The sequence below is a fragment of the Gymnoscopelus microlampas genome, assembly GCF_963454915.1.
Source record: "Gymnoscopelus microlampas genome assembly, chromosome: 2".
Classification (NCBI taxonomy): domain Eukaryota; kingdom Metazoa; phylum Chordata; class Actinopteri; order Myctophiformes; family Myctophidae; genus Gymnoscopelus; species Gymnoscopelus microlampas.
This window is the reverse complement of record NC_139939.1, coordinates 18,032,175-18,048,315: the sequence shown is the minus strand read 5'-3', so window position 1 is coordinate 18,048,315 and position 16,141 is coordinate 18,032,175. Positions and strand designations below refer to the sequence as shown.

Below are 16,141 nucleotides of genomic sequence, written 5' to 3'. Positions count from 1 at the left end.
TGCGTGCGTGCGTGCGTGACACAGACTAACCTGTGAATATCAGGTTTCAGTGTGTTTTGGAACGCACGTCATCATGGCCCACAGTTTAATTTAGCATCTCCTTTAACAAGACTGTATAGGCCTACTGCATTGAAAACAGAATCCTAATTGTATAGATAGCAGCTTAAATGAGTCCTGGTGAGCCAGGACATTCTAGCTAAAATCCTGAAGTTCAAAGTGGCAGATGTTTTATTTCTTTGTCATTTTACATAAGTATAGACTACTCAATGAATGATAAGATAGCTATTTGAACTGTGGTCATTAATTAACCACTTCAAACATGTGTCCCTATTCCGGCGTGAATATTAAGCTAAAATAGCAGCTTGTAGAGATTTGGTGTAGAGGGAAGATAAGTAGGTGATCAAGTAAGCCCTAAGCCTATATGGGGTTTAAGTGGTACAGTAAAAGGACCATACCACCATCAATCCATGTCATTGCCTATATTCTTCGACAATACTGTGGACTACATCAACATAGACTGACTTTATTATTTTTGTGTTTCTTTACATTTTCTCCATGTTAAAATTATTGAGTCAGTGTTGGCTAAATATCAGTAGATATTATATATATATTTTTTTTCGTCTCCACTTTTCAATTCAATATGTAGTTTAAATTTCATTAAAACGCAACCATGCAACACAGAAAAAAAGAATGGTGCCATAATGTTCTGTTTTGCATTGCCTATCTCAGGCAAGCTTCAAATCTCTCCAAGATGATTTTCAAACCACAATGAAATCAATGGATTCTTTTGGCTTCCATTAATTTCAAATCACAGTATTCTTGGAAAATATGAATGTATTGTCAAATACGTAATCAGTGGACTAAACATGCCAAGCTGCACCTTTTATTGAGTAATAATAACAAGATTATCTGTCGCCTACTCTAAATTCATATATGTTTTCCTTACCAGAACAATATTAGAGGCAAATTCCTAAGTATATACTGGCAGCCTGACACTCGAAGAGTAGGCTTAGGCTATGTGTACTGTATAGGTATCTTGGCAATAAGCTCAAGCACAAAGAAACAGTGATGAATCCATTTTTCCTGCAGTGCAGTGGTATCTAAGGACATTTACTCAAGTACTGTATTTAAATTTTGTTATGTTTTACTTTACTGGAGTATTCCCAATTTTCAGTACTTTTACTTCTACTCCACTAGGCATCTCAGGGCAAATATTATACTTTTTCTCCACTACAATTATTTGAAAACTTCAGTTACTAGTTACTTTGTAAATTTTGATTATTATTACAAAACATATATTAACCACTTAAGCCCTACTTTGGCTATTTGAAAATAGCAGATCTACAAGCTCACAACGCGTCACGATGCAAAGCGTTGTGAGCTTGATCTGCTATTTTTGAAGGATTTTCATACATTAAAAACTTGAGAAATGGGACATTATGCATAATGAGTGCTTTCTACTTTTGGTAATTTATTGCAGTATTGATAGTTTTACTTAAGTAAAAAATGTGAGTACCTTTTCCACCACTGCTGCAATATGACATTATTCCCTACTAGTCATATATTTTTGCAGGTGCAGTCAGACAGGGTCACGCGCACAGCTCCGCGCTCCCGCTCGCACCTCCCACTTGTGAACTTTTTTAAAGGGCAAGGAGCCTCTTGTCCTTCAAAAAGCGCTATTGTTGAAAAGTCTATGCGCGCCTCGGTCCGGGACGCACAAGTCTCGCCTCTTCGTTGTGCAGACAGAGAGTGAATGCTTTGCGTTGAAACATACCTTGACTAAAACTTTGTGGATGCACTTAATACTGCGACAAACTCAAAGACCTTTACCTTTGGGCTCCGCGATCACGCCAATACAGTGGATAAAAGAGCGGATCAGGGAGACAGAGCGCGACTTATTGGGTTTACTTTGCCAGGGTAAGTTGTTGAACAAATGCATGTGTTTCATTAGCAAAAGCCTTAAGATTTCATTCTACATGAATGAACTACCAGCATGGTCACAATCATGGATATTCTACTGCTCAGGCTGATGATAGGTTCTCGGTTTACCTATGACCCTTGATTAGCCTATATTTCTATGCATTTGATGTATTACCTTGTGTGTTGTCCGTGCTTACTGTAAATCGCTCTGGATTAAGAGGGTCTGCTAAATGCCTAAATTGTGAATTGTAAATTGTAATCATACGAGACCACACTACAGGTTGATCAGCGCGCCAATAACTTTTTAAGCCATATAGATACAGGCCTAATAGCCTAATATGAAATATGAAAAAATAAGTACAGTAGCCTAGAGTCATCTACCGGGAGAAGCCTGGCATTATGAGTGATCAGATCATTAATTGAAGTCTTTTTTATATATATAATGAAGCCGTCCATGGGTATCGTAGTCAGTAATTATCTATTAACTAATTAATTCATTAATTGGCAATGAGCAGTGCCCCTTAGAGATGCATATGGATCTTTAGAGCAGGGGTCTTCAACAGGGGGTCCGGGACCCCTAGGGGGTCCTCGGAGTCTCTCTTTTTTTTTTACATGAACCACTTGAACCATAGCATCCCTTTTCTAAGGAGAACTTTAGCCAAAAATAGCAGATCTACAAGCTCACAACGCATCCCGCTGCCAGGCATTGAGAGCTTGTAGATCGGCTATTTTTGGCAAAGAGTTATAGGTGTAGCGGGAAAAAAGAGCAGCAAAAGTTCATCTGAGACACAATTTTATACAATATAGAGGAGGGGGTCCCTGCTTCATCTCGCTCTCAGCTAGGGGGTCCTTGGCCTGAAAACGTTGAAGACCCCTGCTTTAGAGCAAATAGATTTCTGGATCAATCACATCTGAGTCAGCGCTTCCCTCGGTCTACATGTGGAAGTTGATGTGGTTGATTATTCGGCTTTTTCTTGCATTCCTTCTCTTACCCTGTTGGCAGAATGTGTAGCAGTGGGTCACAGTGGTGTAAAGTAACTAAATTCATTTACTCAGGTACTGTACTTAAACGCTTTTGAGGATTTTTTATTTTACTTTACTGGAGTGTTTCCAATTTTCAATACTTTTACTTCTACTCCACTCTCAGAGATAATATTGTAGCCTACTTTTACTCACTAGAATTATTTGAAAACTTTAGTTACTAGTTACTTTGTAGATTTTGATTATTATTACAGAACATACATTAACCACTTCAGCTCTATATATATTTCGGCCGTTTGAAAATAACAGATCTACAAGCTCATGAGATGCCATGCATTGTGTGCTTGTAAATCTGCTATTTTCAAAAGATGTTTATACATTTTCTACATTTGAAAACTTAAATGGGATATTCTGCATAATGAGGCTACTTTCTACTTTTGGTAGCCTACTTTAAAGTACATTTTGATACCAATACTTTTGTACTTTTACTCAAGCACATTTTGAATTCCGGACATTTACTTGTAACACGGTCTTTCTACTTTGCAGTATTGATACCTTTACTTAAGTAAAACATTTGAGTACTTTTTCCACCACTGGTCACTCATGGTCACAATTGACCGGCGGCAGGACACAGGGGGGTGCAAAGCAAAGAGAAAGAGAGAGAGATAGGCTATACGAGTGGTTCCAGTCCAGAAGATTATGTGGAAATAGGATTAGATCTTATCATTGTTGTTGCTTTTTATCCCGAGTTTGTGTCAGAGAGTATCGGATTAGAGGCTGATATCTCACCCTTAGAAAACGGGGGTTGTTTGCCTTGCTCTTTGAGGGTTTATCTTTTGGAAAAGCTTATTAAAAGTTGGCTGAGCAAAAATAATCATGTCTGTGCACATACTATAGTTGAACTTGAGATATCCTCATGTAAAAAAAACGAAACAAATTCTTGGAAGCAAAATGAAATGATTGTCTAAACCTATTATTGCCACTTTGTATTGTAACACATAACACACACACACACACACACACACACACACACACACACACACACACACACACACACACACACACACACACACACACACACATCTATATATATATATATATATATATATATATATATATATATATATATATATATATATATATATATATATATATGTATATATATATAATTATTCATTTTTTGTATCGAATTATAGGCTAGCTATATCAAAACACACTGCTAAGTGTCAAATTTCCGTCTTACGAATTATAATAAAAATAAAGGCCCATCAATTTATCCATTTGTAACCCAGAGACTAAATGTAACAAAAATGGTCCATTTGGTTACATTTGTACACTCTCTGAGTCATTAATCCTCAGGAACACTCGTTATTTTACAGTATATGTATGGGAAAAGCAAAGAGATTCAGAAGGATGGCCTGTACAGGAGAGCAAAGCAAACATTCCTGACTTGGTGTCTCAGCAATTTAATTAAGGTTTTAGTGAGATGCTGCAGCCAGCACTCCGAGATCAAGGCTTGACCCCAACTCCCCCTGTTTCCAGCTTGGACTAATCCCAAGGGTCATCTAATAAGTGTTTGGGTCATGCCACCATGACAACTAAATAAGGGGGACCCCGAAGCAGAGCTCCCCAATCAAGGAGTTAATAACCCTCTGAAGGAAGTTAAGAGGTGCACAGTGAAGAGGATTGTATCGGTGTGTGTTGTTAGTGTGTATGCACACACACACACACACAACTGAAATCTCTCTCACTCACTCACTCACTCACTCACTCACTCACTCACTCACTCACTCACTCACTCACTCACTCACTCACTCACTCACTCACTCACTCACACACACACACACACACACACACACACACACACACACACACACACACACACACACACACACACACACACACACACACACACACACACACACACACACACACACACACACACACACACACACACGCGCGCGCTTGTGTGTGTGTGTGTGTGTGTGTGTGTGTGTGTGTGTGTGTGTGTGTGTGTGTGTGTGTGTGTGTGTGTGAGAGAGTGAGTGAGTGAGTGAGTGAGTGAGAGAGAGAGATTTCAGTTGTTATCAGCCACACTAGGTAAAGACCCTTCCTCTTAGCAGGGCTTAACCAACCCTGTGGTGTTCTTATGTTTACCCTCCTCTACCACCGCCCCCTCCCTCTCTCACACGCACGGACACACACACACACACACGCACGCACACACGCACACGCACATGCACACGCACATTACGGTGACTCTCCACCAAACAGACTACTTCAGACTACAACAGACTGCAACAGACTGGTAATCTGTTGGCAAAAGTTGGCATTTAGTTCAGCACAAACTGTCGGCTGATGTGCACATTGTTGTACTAATGCATTAGAGCTGGCAGGCTGGCCTGCAAGTGTTGTCATTATAAGTGACTTTGGGCTTATTTTCCTGTAAAGTCGCTTGTAAATATTCATAGTTGCTGGTTGCTTTTGTTTGGGCTTGTTTCTGAAGTGTAGTTGCTTATTTGTTTGGCCTTGCTTTCAAGATTCTTTTTGAAAATAGCTGATATAATAGGGTTCAAGTGGTGAAACTGGTCGCTTCTTTTGGTCTTGTTTTCATAGACCATGGTCACTTGTTTCACTCACAGAATCTGACAACACCGAAGCCAGCTCGGACGAAACCTTTACCCCCCTCTCTCCCCCCTCTTCACTACCCCACGGCTCTACCCGTCGGCCCAAAGACTGAACATGCTCGGTTTCTCATCGTCGGGTCGATAGAGGTCCCGACTCGACGGAACAACGCTATCCGCAGACGCTTTCCAACGCCTCCCGCTGCCGAGTCGGGACAAAAAAATCGGTGAGGTGGAGAGCTGCCTTTGCATTACATCCTTCAGCTCAGTCACCGGTTAAAACGTCCCCGACAATTTATAATCTAGCTTCTAAACTAGATTATTTGTTAGAAGTTTTGGGAATCATTTTTCAAATTAACCAGTTATTGGTTATCTTTGTTCAGATGTTTATTAGACTTGGTTGTCTAACCTTCCTGCCACACTTTCTGTACTTCGGTCTCTTATCTGTGTAAATGTCAGCGTCTTGCTTGTCTCCACTTGCTGCCTGTGACCCTTTGAGTTTGCTCGATGAGGTCGCCATGAGGTGTGTGTACGCATATGTGTGTGCATGTGTCATATTTCTGTACAAGTGCAGATTTTCATAGCATGATACATGAACCCTTCTGGGTATGTCATCCTGTGAACATTTGGGGGAAATTGCCGATCTACAAGCTCATAGTCAATCTACAAGCGAAGAGATTTGGTTTAGTGGGGAAAGGGAGTAGACCCAGCATAGAGTCCTGGGGGACCAGGGCAAGCTAAGTATAAATAGTTCTGTATTACTTTGTTTTCCCCAGTTTGAGAGTCCTTTTGACATTTTGGAAAAGTGCAAAGCAAAACCCTTAATGTAAAAGAACCAATGTCCTCTCTTTCTCTGTTTAGGTTCTGTTCAACTTTTCTGTAATGGACCGTTATGCCATTCGTGTCCTTCTCTCAGCCCTCCTTGGTCTGCTGTTAGACCTCTGATTAGCTCCTCCGGCTCTGCTGTTTTTCACTGGTCTCCCTTTTGTCCCTTTCTCTCCCATTACTTCCTTTTCTCACTCTTTCATTCTCTCTCTCACTCTCTCTCTCTCTCTCCCCCTCTCTCTCTCTCGCTCTCTCCCCCCCCCATCTCTCTCTCTCTCTCTCTCTCTCTCACTCTCTTCCGTCATTACTGTGTCTGTGTTGCAGCTGTGTAGTGTGTGTGTGTGTGTGTGTGTGTGTGTGTGTGTGTGTGTGTGTGTGTGTGTGTGTGTGTGTGTGTGTGTGTGTGTGTGTGCGCGCGCTCGTGCGCACGTGCGTGACTGCATGTGTGTGTGTGTGTGTGTGTGTGTGTGTGTGTGTGTGTGTGTGTGTGTGTGTGGGGGGGGGGGGGGGGGGGGGTACAGGGCTGATTTGGGAACATTTAAGGAAGTGGAGAGCTTGCAGATGTGCAGACGCCCAGTGTCCAGCCTCTGACTGCTGCTAAATCACTCTGCAGCGTGCAGTCATCATTATTATGCCCGATTGGTGCTCTGTCGAATGACGGTGTTACGCGCCGTAATAGCAGATATACAAGCTCACATTGCATCACATCCTCGTCTGCCAGACGTTGGGAGTTTGTAGATCGACAAAGTATAAATCAAGGTTAAGACGCCGACTCCCGCCTGAACAGACCTACAGTACCTGGATCCCTCCAGACAAAATGAAGTGATTCACTATAACCCTTTTCATGATCTACAAATGATGCTAACCACTATACGCTAACAGTGTTTCTTATGGTATTTCTAGTGGTGCCTTGGTTTTAGCTGCCCGTTATCATGTAAAGAAGTCTTGCTTCTTTGATACGGCCCTGCTGTCTATATGTACAGTAGGTCTGAGGATTGCGGTGACTAGGTTGTGAATTTGGCTGATGTTTGTGAATGTTTGTACGTTGTGTGGGTGTGTGGTGAACAGTGTGAATCTATGGTAATGACTGAAGAGAAGAGAAGAATCTCTAAAATGCGAATTCCCTGGTGTCTGTTTTCAGAAACAGTTGCGGGAAAGGTTCATGTTAAATTTTATGGGGTTTATCGACACTCTTGCCTAGAATCTACAAAACTAAATGAGTTAGCATGCTTGTGAACCCACATTTTGTCAACGAGGATCCCGAGGGAGCTTTTTACAGATTTGGTCCCCTTGGCTAACCCATGCAGTCCTCTGAATGTGTTGTATAAACACAGCGCTGCAGTAGAAAGGTAAAGAGCATGACACATATAGACTCTTCATAACATTCCTCTGTTCTACCAGGAGATATGGGAGCAGAGGAAGCATCTATAATAGCAGATCTGTGATCAGATTTCATGAGGCAAATTCCAGGTCTTGATATGGGAAAGATGACCTTATTCCACACCTAATATCAGTGGTAACTTCTTCATACACAATTTCTATAGAGGTACATAATATTATTATTGTTATTATTGAACATCCTGAAAATGTAGACATCACTCAAAACCACTTAAACCCTATATGCTTAGTTGACCTGGGTCCCCAGCAGGGGTCGATTCTTGGCCCCCTCCCTTTTCCCTTTTCACCTAATCTCTTGGGTGAAAACAGCTGATCTACAAGCTCACAACATGTCGCAGCATGAAAATGTTTGCCTATTTTCACCGTATAGGGACTGGGGGTTCATGCATTTAATCTAAAATGACACAAATGAAGCTCTCCTCATGTTTTCTCAAGTATTTGCTTTCGGATCAGTGTTTGTTCTTCCCAAACAATACAGAGAGCAAGGGTTTATGATGCATGCTTTCATGTATTGACACCTGAGCTGTATGCAGTGGATATCTGACGCCCCCTCCCCTCCCCTCCCCTGCCTTTAGCAGTCAGCCGTAACCTTTACCTGAGGCCCTGGGAGGGAGGATTTTTAAGATTAAGAAAACCCCACCTCCCTAAACTACATCTAATCTCTTTAGAGGCCCCCACACCTCTCTTTTCCCCCCCAGGGCACATATTCTAGGGCTAGGCCATCACACACACACACACACACACACACACACACACACACACACACACACACACACACACACACACACACACACACACACACACACACACACACACACACACACACACACACACACACACACGCACAGAGGTTAAGACAGACAGACAGGCCTCACAGAGCACTTCAAAGGGCCAAAGTTTGGACCTCTGATCTGTTGTACAACAGGTGATGAGAGAAGCCATTTGACTAACTGAAGGGATCCAGGCCTCGGGGTTACAATGGATGCACACGTGCACCGACTTCCAAGCTCGTGTACAACGTATTGTTAAGTTATGCATCTGGATGGAAGACAGGTTACTGGCCTGAGGCACAACTTTACATAATAGCTTTGTGTCCTCTACATTAGATCATGTTCCTTTTACAAGCACACACACTCACACACGCACACGCACACACACACACACACACACACACACACACACACACACACACACACACACACACACAAAAGAACACACAGGAGTGTGTATGTGTGTGCATGGTGGTTCGTACAGTACAGTACATGTCCGTGCTGATCATTGATATCAGGTTTCTTTTACAGTAATTGCTTTTTATTTTATTTTTTATTTTAAAGTAGCCAATATGTAGCATGGTACCCATTTTATTACCAATTTAATTACATAAAAAGGGGACAATAGCAGATCTACGTACAAGCTTGCGATGCTTTGTGAGCTAATTTTGCTATTCGTTGTTAAATGGTGAAATGCTAGGTTTATGTATGTGCAGCATAATGTACTGTGCATACTTTGCAGTTACATTACAGTTTTTCATAGTTCATACAGTTACAGCACGAGGAGGGATGACACGGCCCAACGCCATGCTCACACACACGCACGCACGCACGCACGCACGCACGCACGCACACACACACACGGACACAGGAAGATACACACATGCACATGTCCAATACACACACACACACACACACACACACACACACACACACACACACACACACACACACACACACACACACACACACACACACACACACACACACACACACACACACACACACACACACACACACACACACACACACACACACACGCTCAGAGTCACCTCTGGACTGGAGGCCTCCCTGCAGTTGGCAGGGGATTAAGAGGTCAGAAGTCAAAGGGGGAAGGAGGGGTGGGGTGTTCACAGGACCAGTCAATCTGAAGACTAGGACAAGGAACTGATGAGGCAGAAGGAACAGTGACCAGGAGGGGGGGGGGGCAGAGAGAGAGAGAGAGAGAGAGAGAGAGAGAGAGAGAGAGAGAGAGAGAGAGAGAGAGAGTGAGTGAGAGAGATCTACAGTAAAGGTGGAGCTGTTTTGCTGTGGTTTTGGCTCATGCAGCTTAGAAATGAATGCAGTTAAATACAGAGAGTCTTTCAGAGTTAAAGTGACACTGTGAATTTTGCAGTGTGGTCTCTCATGGCTTAATGAGCGGCAGCAGAAGATGAAATGGGCCTCAAGGCTCCTTCACTACCCTGGCCTGCACTTGACTTGAACCCTATACAGCAAAAATGTATGTCCTTATAGTTTTAGAACCTGACTGATACTGGATTTGGGGGTTTAATACCGATATTAGGGAGTAAAATTACCAACATCGGCCGATATTCCTATAGACATACAGATGTATTTTGCAATGATCTCTAGCGTCCCTATTCAGGGGTGAACATAGACAATTTACAAGCTCACAACGCATTGCAACACAACCCTTTGTGAGCTTGTAGATCCGCTATGTTTGGCAAAGAGATTTGGTGTAGAGGCTAATAGTATATTCAATAGTATAGATTCCTGGGGTACCCCGTCAAATATATATCTATATACCTATAGGGTTTAAGTGGTTAAATGTGACATGGAAACTTTACAGTTTAACCATAAACTGTTGTCCAAAATAACATCAGTGCACTGAAACAGTAAAAATCACTGAGTTGAAATAATATAACTATAGCCCCCCCTCCCCCCCCCACACGCACACGCACAATGTTTTTCTGCATTGTTCTGTGAAAAAGCTTTCATATTGGGCAGTGAAGGATATCAGCCGCTAAAATTGTCAGACTAATAAATCAGTCGGGGTCTATCTAGTTGTAAACATCAAATCCCCAGGCACGTCACAAGGTCCTGTCTTTATACACTCGGCCTGACATTAACTGTCTGATCATGTTTAGACCACAACCCAAACACACAAAACAGGTCTCATAGCAAACCCAACAAGCTGCAGCGTGTTCAGGACTTTCAGAGTCATTTTTTAAACGGGGTAAATGCTATAATTTCAGTAGTCTTTTGTGTCTTAAACTCAGGTATATATACAATATGTGCCATTTCAATATATATGATCAGAAGAAAAACTCAATTTGGAGCTTGGCTTTATACTAGAATCAATTTAACCACTTAAACCATATAGGTGATCGGAGTCTTTATACCAGGCCCTCTCCTGTTTTCACTCTACACTAAATATATTCGCTGAAAATATCTACAAGCTCACAAAACGCTGCGTGCAGATCTGAATACAGACAAATGTTCGCCCCCAGAAAAGGGATGCTAGTCAAGTGAATGGACGACTTTAACTTACAGAGAAACCTGTGACGTGAAGGAGCACAGAGGAAGATAAAGGCCATCTAAGAAGCGGCACCACACAGTAAAATCAGTACAATCATTAAAAACATAGATATATATATATATAAACATCAAGCTTTAGCCATCATATAACATAGAACATTTAGAATCTATTATACTTTATTTATAGCAAAACACTAATGTCACACTGTAGAGACTTTTTCTGCGTTTAATTGCCCCCACACTTGACTCGGCACATTTCACTTCCTCTGCCCACTGAATCCGCCCTGGTTCAGGCTCAAGCAAAGCGTGGCTGTGGGCGAGCTTGTGGTCTTTTTAATTTGGACATCTTGTTCACAGATGAAACTCAAAAGCCACTTCAAAGAGATGGCACAGGGATCAAAGTTCTGCTGCCACAGCATTTTAAATACAACAGCGGGGGAGGAAGGAATCAGGCGTGAGATTGTGCGTGTGTGCGTGCGCGCGCCCACACACGCGTGTGTGTGTGTGTGTGTGTGTGTGTGTGTGTGTGTGTGTGTGTGTGTGTGTGTGTGTGTGTGTGTGTGTGTGTGTGTGTGTTTGTATGGGTGTATGGTTGGGTGTGGGGGTTGCTTGTGTGTTTTAGAGAGAGAGAGAGAGAGAGAGAGAGAGAGAGAGAGAGAGAGAGAGAGAGAGAAAGAAACAGGAATAATAACAAGGGAGATAGACCATGCCCTCAAGACATTAATAAAGCAATATGAACCAAAAAATTGCAGATATAAAAAAGGGCACAGCTTTAGAGAAAAAGCAGTATTCATTTCCTCATGTCTATACAGTGATGGCGCAGTATATTAGCAATGGCGCTCAGCTAAACCAAGACATTCCAACAACACAGACAGCCACTCTCCTGAGCCAAGACAAGCAGCCCACAGCATGCCCCGGGCCAGTCAGCTGGAGGAATGGCGGACAAGCCCTCTGATAAAGGCTAGACTAGTCAGACTAGTGGGCAATTATCCAGTCATTTGAAGTCATTTGGCCATCTAGACAAGATGACTAGCAAAAAGGTGTTTTCAAACATTGTGTTTTGCATGAAATCTTCAGAGCCTAATTGATGCCTGATTTTTGGGTCAGATGCAGATCCCGATTGTGGAGAGTCCTAAGCCACCAATTACTGATATTTTGACCAATAGTCTGTCACAAAATGGCAAGATCATTTCTAATCAATCTATGTAAGATTTGATTCAGGTTTCAAGTAGGTGTGAAAAATGTCCCCTATAATGACCAAAATAGGTACGCCAGATTGAAAGTGGTTACAAATCAGGACATATCGGCTGCATAAAAGTTAAATAATGGCAGATATTATTGGTCAAACTGATATATCACTGGGTGTAAATATAGCAAGGAACACATGCTGAATTATGATTGGCAAGTAGACAATATGTTTGATATGAGGATTGAATATTGTTTTAACAATTATGCCTTTGCACACGTTTCTGGATTGAATATTTATGGCTGCATGAAGGACTTTACGGGCCACGTGATTATGAATGTACCTTGTGCATGGTTGGTGGCAACAACGTTCTTAGAATAATGTAAATGTTACCTTGTGCATGGTTGGTGCCAACAGCAGTACATTCAGTAGTGGAAAAAGTACTCAAATGTAAAAAAAAAAAAGAGTAAAAGTATCAATACTGCAATGTAGAAGTACTCCGTTACAAGTAAAAGTCCGGAATTCAAAATTTACTTAAGTAAAAGTACAAAAGTATTGGTATCAAAATGCAAATAGCCTATGTATAAAATAGGCCTCAAGTGGTTAATGTATGTTTTATAATATAATAAATTCAAATAATTGTAATGGAGCAAAAGTACAACATTTGCCTCTGAGATGTAGTGGAGTAAAGTACTGCAAATTGGAAGTACTCCAGTAAAGTAAAAATACCTCAGAACTTTACTTAAGTACAGTATTTGAGTACATGTACTTAGTTACTTTACACCACTGGTACATTCTTAGAATAATTGAAATGTTCACATTCAAGCAACTTGTAGTAGCTTTCAGTATCTGAGGACCACTAGCTACTGTATTCTTAAATATACTGAAAATGTTTGATTTGAAGAATTGTCCATTAGCGATATTTTGTATTTAAATCGATCATGTTTTAAATGAACTTATTGCATAATTGATTTTTTTCGATTAACTGTTGCACACCTAAACTTTAAAGTACAGTTCCATGTTGTAATGACACAAGGATGTCTACAGGCTTCTCTGTGAAATATCTATATTTATCTTCAAGCAAAAATAGCGAAGACAATACCACTTTAATCAAGTTATCTGTACACAGTCTAATGGGCTCATTCAGTAGGAATGTGTGTGTGTGTGTGTGTGTGTGTGTGTGTGTGTGTGTGTGTGTGTGTGTGTGTGTGTGTGTGACTGTGTGTGCGCGTGTGCATGTGTGTGTGTGTGTGTGTGTGTGTGTGTGTGTGTGTGTGTGTGTGTGTGTGTGTGTGTGTGTGTGTGTGTGTGTGTGTGTGTGTGTGACTGCGTGTGCGTGTGCATGTGCGTGTGTGTGCGTGTGTGTGTGTGTGTGTGTGTGTGTTGTACACCCTCCACCACCCTTACAAAAACACAACAACATAATCTTTTTTCCCTGGACTTTCCCAAACACCCAGAGGAGCATGTGGCTCGTTCCAGAGCCGTACGTCAACACCTAGTCTCTAGTGAAGCGTGTGATGGCCTCTCCATCTTTCCCTCAGCTCTGGTACCACAGTGTCCAGTTACACTCCACGGAGCCTTGTTCCTGCCCTGCTGATCTGCCATGAAACCACGTTTCTTGGTGTTTTAATGTGACCTTTGACCCTCGTTCAACTGTGATGATGCTAAGGGCTTTGTTAACGGGTAACGTGAGCTGCTTTTCCTGCAACATAACATTGGCATTGGTCACAAAGTGATACATTTTACCCTCAACAGCATGACCTGCTCCACTGACATTGGTTTGACGTCGCTCAAGCTAATTTCAAAACCTTTTTAGTTAAAATATATACTAACGACATGACTCAGTTATGTATACCACCATATGCAGAGGTGTGTAAAGTAACTAAGTACATTTACTCAAGTACTTTACTTAAATTTTGTCCTATATATTATCTGTGTCACGGGCACGGCGATTAGAACCGACCGCAGGCGTGTATAGTAGCCTTAGAGACGAGAGGAGTGTCTAGTACCATAGCTTGGGAGGACGAGACCGCCCGTTCAGAGCATGGGAAAGTATCCCCATTGGCTTAAAGGACAGCCAATGATCGAAAACATGTTGAGAATTATGTCGAGAAATGATTAGTGCTGAGTCTCTTTGTAGACCCGCATTGCATGCTGGAAAAAAATCTCAATATAATAACAAAAGTGTGAAACGTAAAGTAATAGGTACTTTTTTCTGCACGTGTTGACTTAGAGCCGTCATCACTAGGGGCTGTGCAGCAGTGCAACTAGAAGCACGTTTTGTCTTACCACTTGAGCTCTATTATACTTCATCAAACAACAAATACCAAAAATAGCCGATTTACAAGCTCACAATGCGTTGAATGCGTTTGTGGATCTAGCCTGTAGAGGCTATCTTTGAATAAAATTTGCCCAAAATAGGGACGCCAGGGTTAATGTAGTTATTATACATTTTTGAATGATATTGCTGATTTATGATATTATCAAACATATCACATATCCCAAAAGGAAATGCATTTTTTAAAATTCGGTCAGACCTGAAACAGGGATAAAACCCCACCAGCCATACACATCTACATATCAAAAGCAGAGGCATAGATCCCTCTCCCCCTCCCCCCGAGCCAGTGGTGTAAAGTAACTACTGTAAGTACATTTACTCAAGTACTGTACTTAAGTACAATTTTTAGGTACTTTTACTTTACTGGAGCATTTCCAATTGTCAGTACTTCTACTCCACTACATCTCAGAGGCAAATATTGTACTTTTACTCCACTACAATTATTTGAAAATGTTATTTACTTGTTACTTTTCAGATATAAATTATTACATTATAAAACATACATTAACCACTTTAGCCCTATTTTATACCTAGGCTATTTGAAAATAGTGAACTTGTAGATCTGCCATTTTCAAACATTTTAGTACCAATACTTTTGTACATTTACTCAAGTACATTTTTAATTCCAGACTTGTAACAGAGTACTTCTACATTGCAGTATTCATACTTTTACTTAAGTAAAACATTTGAGTACTTTTTCCACCACTTTATACAGTATACTATCTTCACTCAGACACTGAATGTGATTCTTACCTCTGCATGCCACAAGTATGATCTTCAGTGTGTCTGAACAGGAAAGAAAATGTGTTTGCATGTGGTGTCTCCATATTCAGAAAGCCAGTAGATGATCATATCTGCACCGCAAACAGCTCTATGTCAGATCCTCTGGTCCTAGCTAAATGAGGCCTTTGTTTCTGGACAAAGCCTGTTTGTTTTTGGAAGAAACCCTGTACTGGTCTGTAGTGATCATTGGATTTACCAACCAAAACACAAAGCTCCAGTTCAGTTTCAACTAATTGATTCTTCTTCTAACAGAGAGCAGAGACAAGTGTGTGTGTGTGTGTGTGTGTGTGTGTGTGTGTGTGTGTGTGTGTGTGTGTGTGTGTGTGTGTGTGTGTGTGTGTGTTTGTTTACTTTCAGGGGTCTGTCAGGGGTTTAAGTAAACAGATATGTGATAGAGTAAACAGCAGAGGCTCAGTAAGCCCCTTGCCTCTCACCTCCCCTCTCCTCGTCCATCACACGCACGCACGCACGCACGCACGCACACACACACACACACTCAAAAGCAAACAAGAAAAGTCACTAAACTTTACTGATGGTTAACTCATTTGTTATTGATAAGAGGTGTGTGTGTGTGTGTGTGTGTGTGTGTGTGTGTGTGTGTGTGTGTGTGTGTGTGTGTGTGTGTGTGTGTGTGTGTGTGTGTGTGTGTGTGTGTGTGTGTGTGTGTGTGTGTGTGTGTGGAGCCGGCTGAGTTCTGGTCTTCCTGCCAGGTCTCTCTATGCAGTAAATCTCTCCACACTGTCTGGCCCAATGCCGGATTAACCATGAACCCTAGCGT

The 16,141-nt window shown here is 41.6% G+C and overlaps 1 protein-coding gene across 1 annotated transcript in view; it reads left to right on the top strand.

The window, feature by feature from the left end:
* The first annotated feature begins 1,690 nt into the window (after positions 1–1,690).
* LOC311063375 (vasorin-like) overlaps positions 1,691–16,141 on the top strand; it is a 33,763-nt gene continuing 19,312 nt past the window's right edge. Inside the window, exon 1 of the mRNA XM_084082789.1 lies at positions 1,691–1,917. The gene's annotated coding sequence lies outside the window, so the exon portion shown is untranslated. The remainder of the gene's footprint in view (positions 1,918–16,141) is intronic.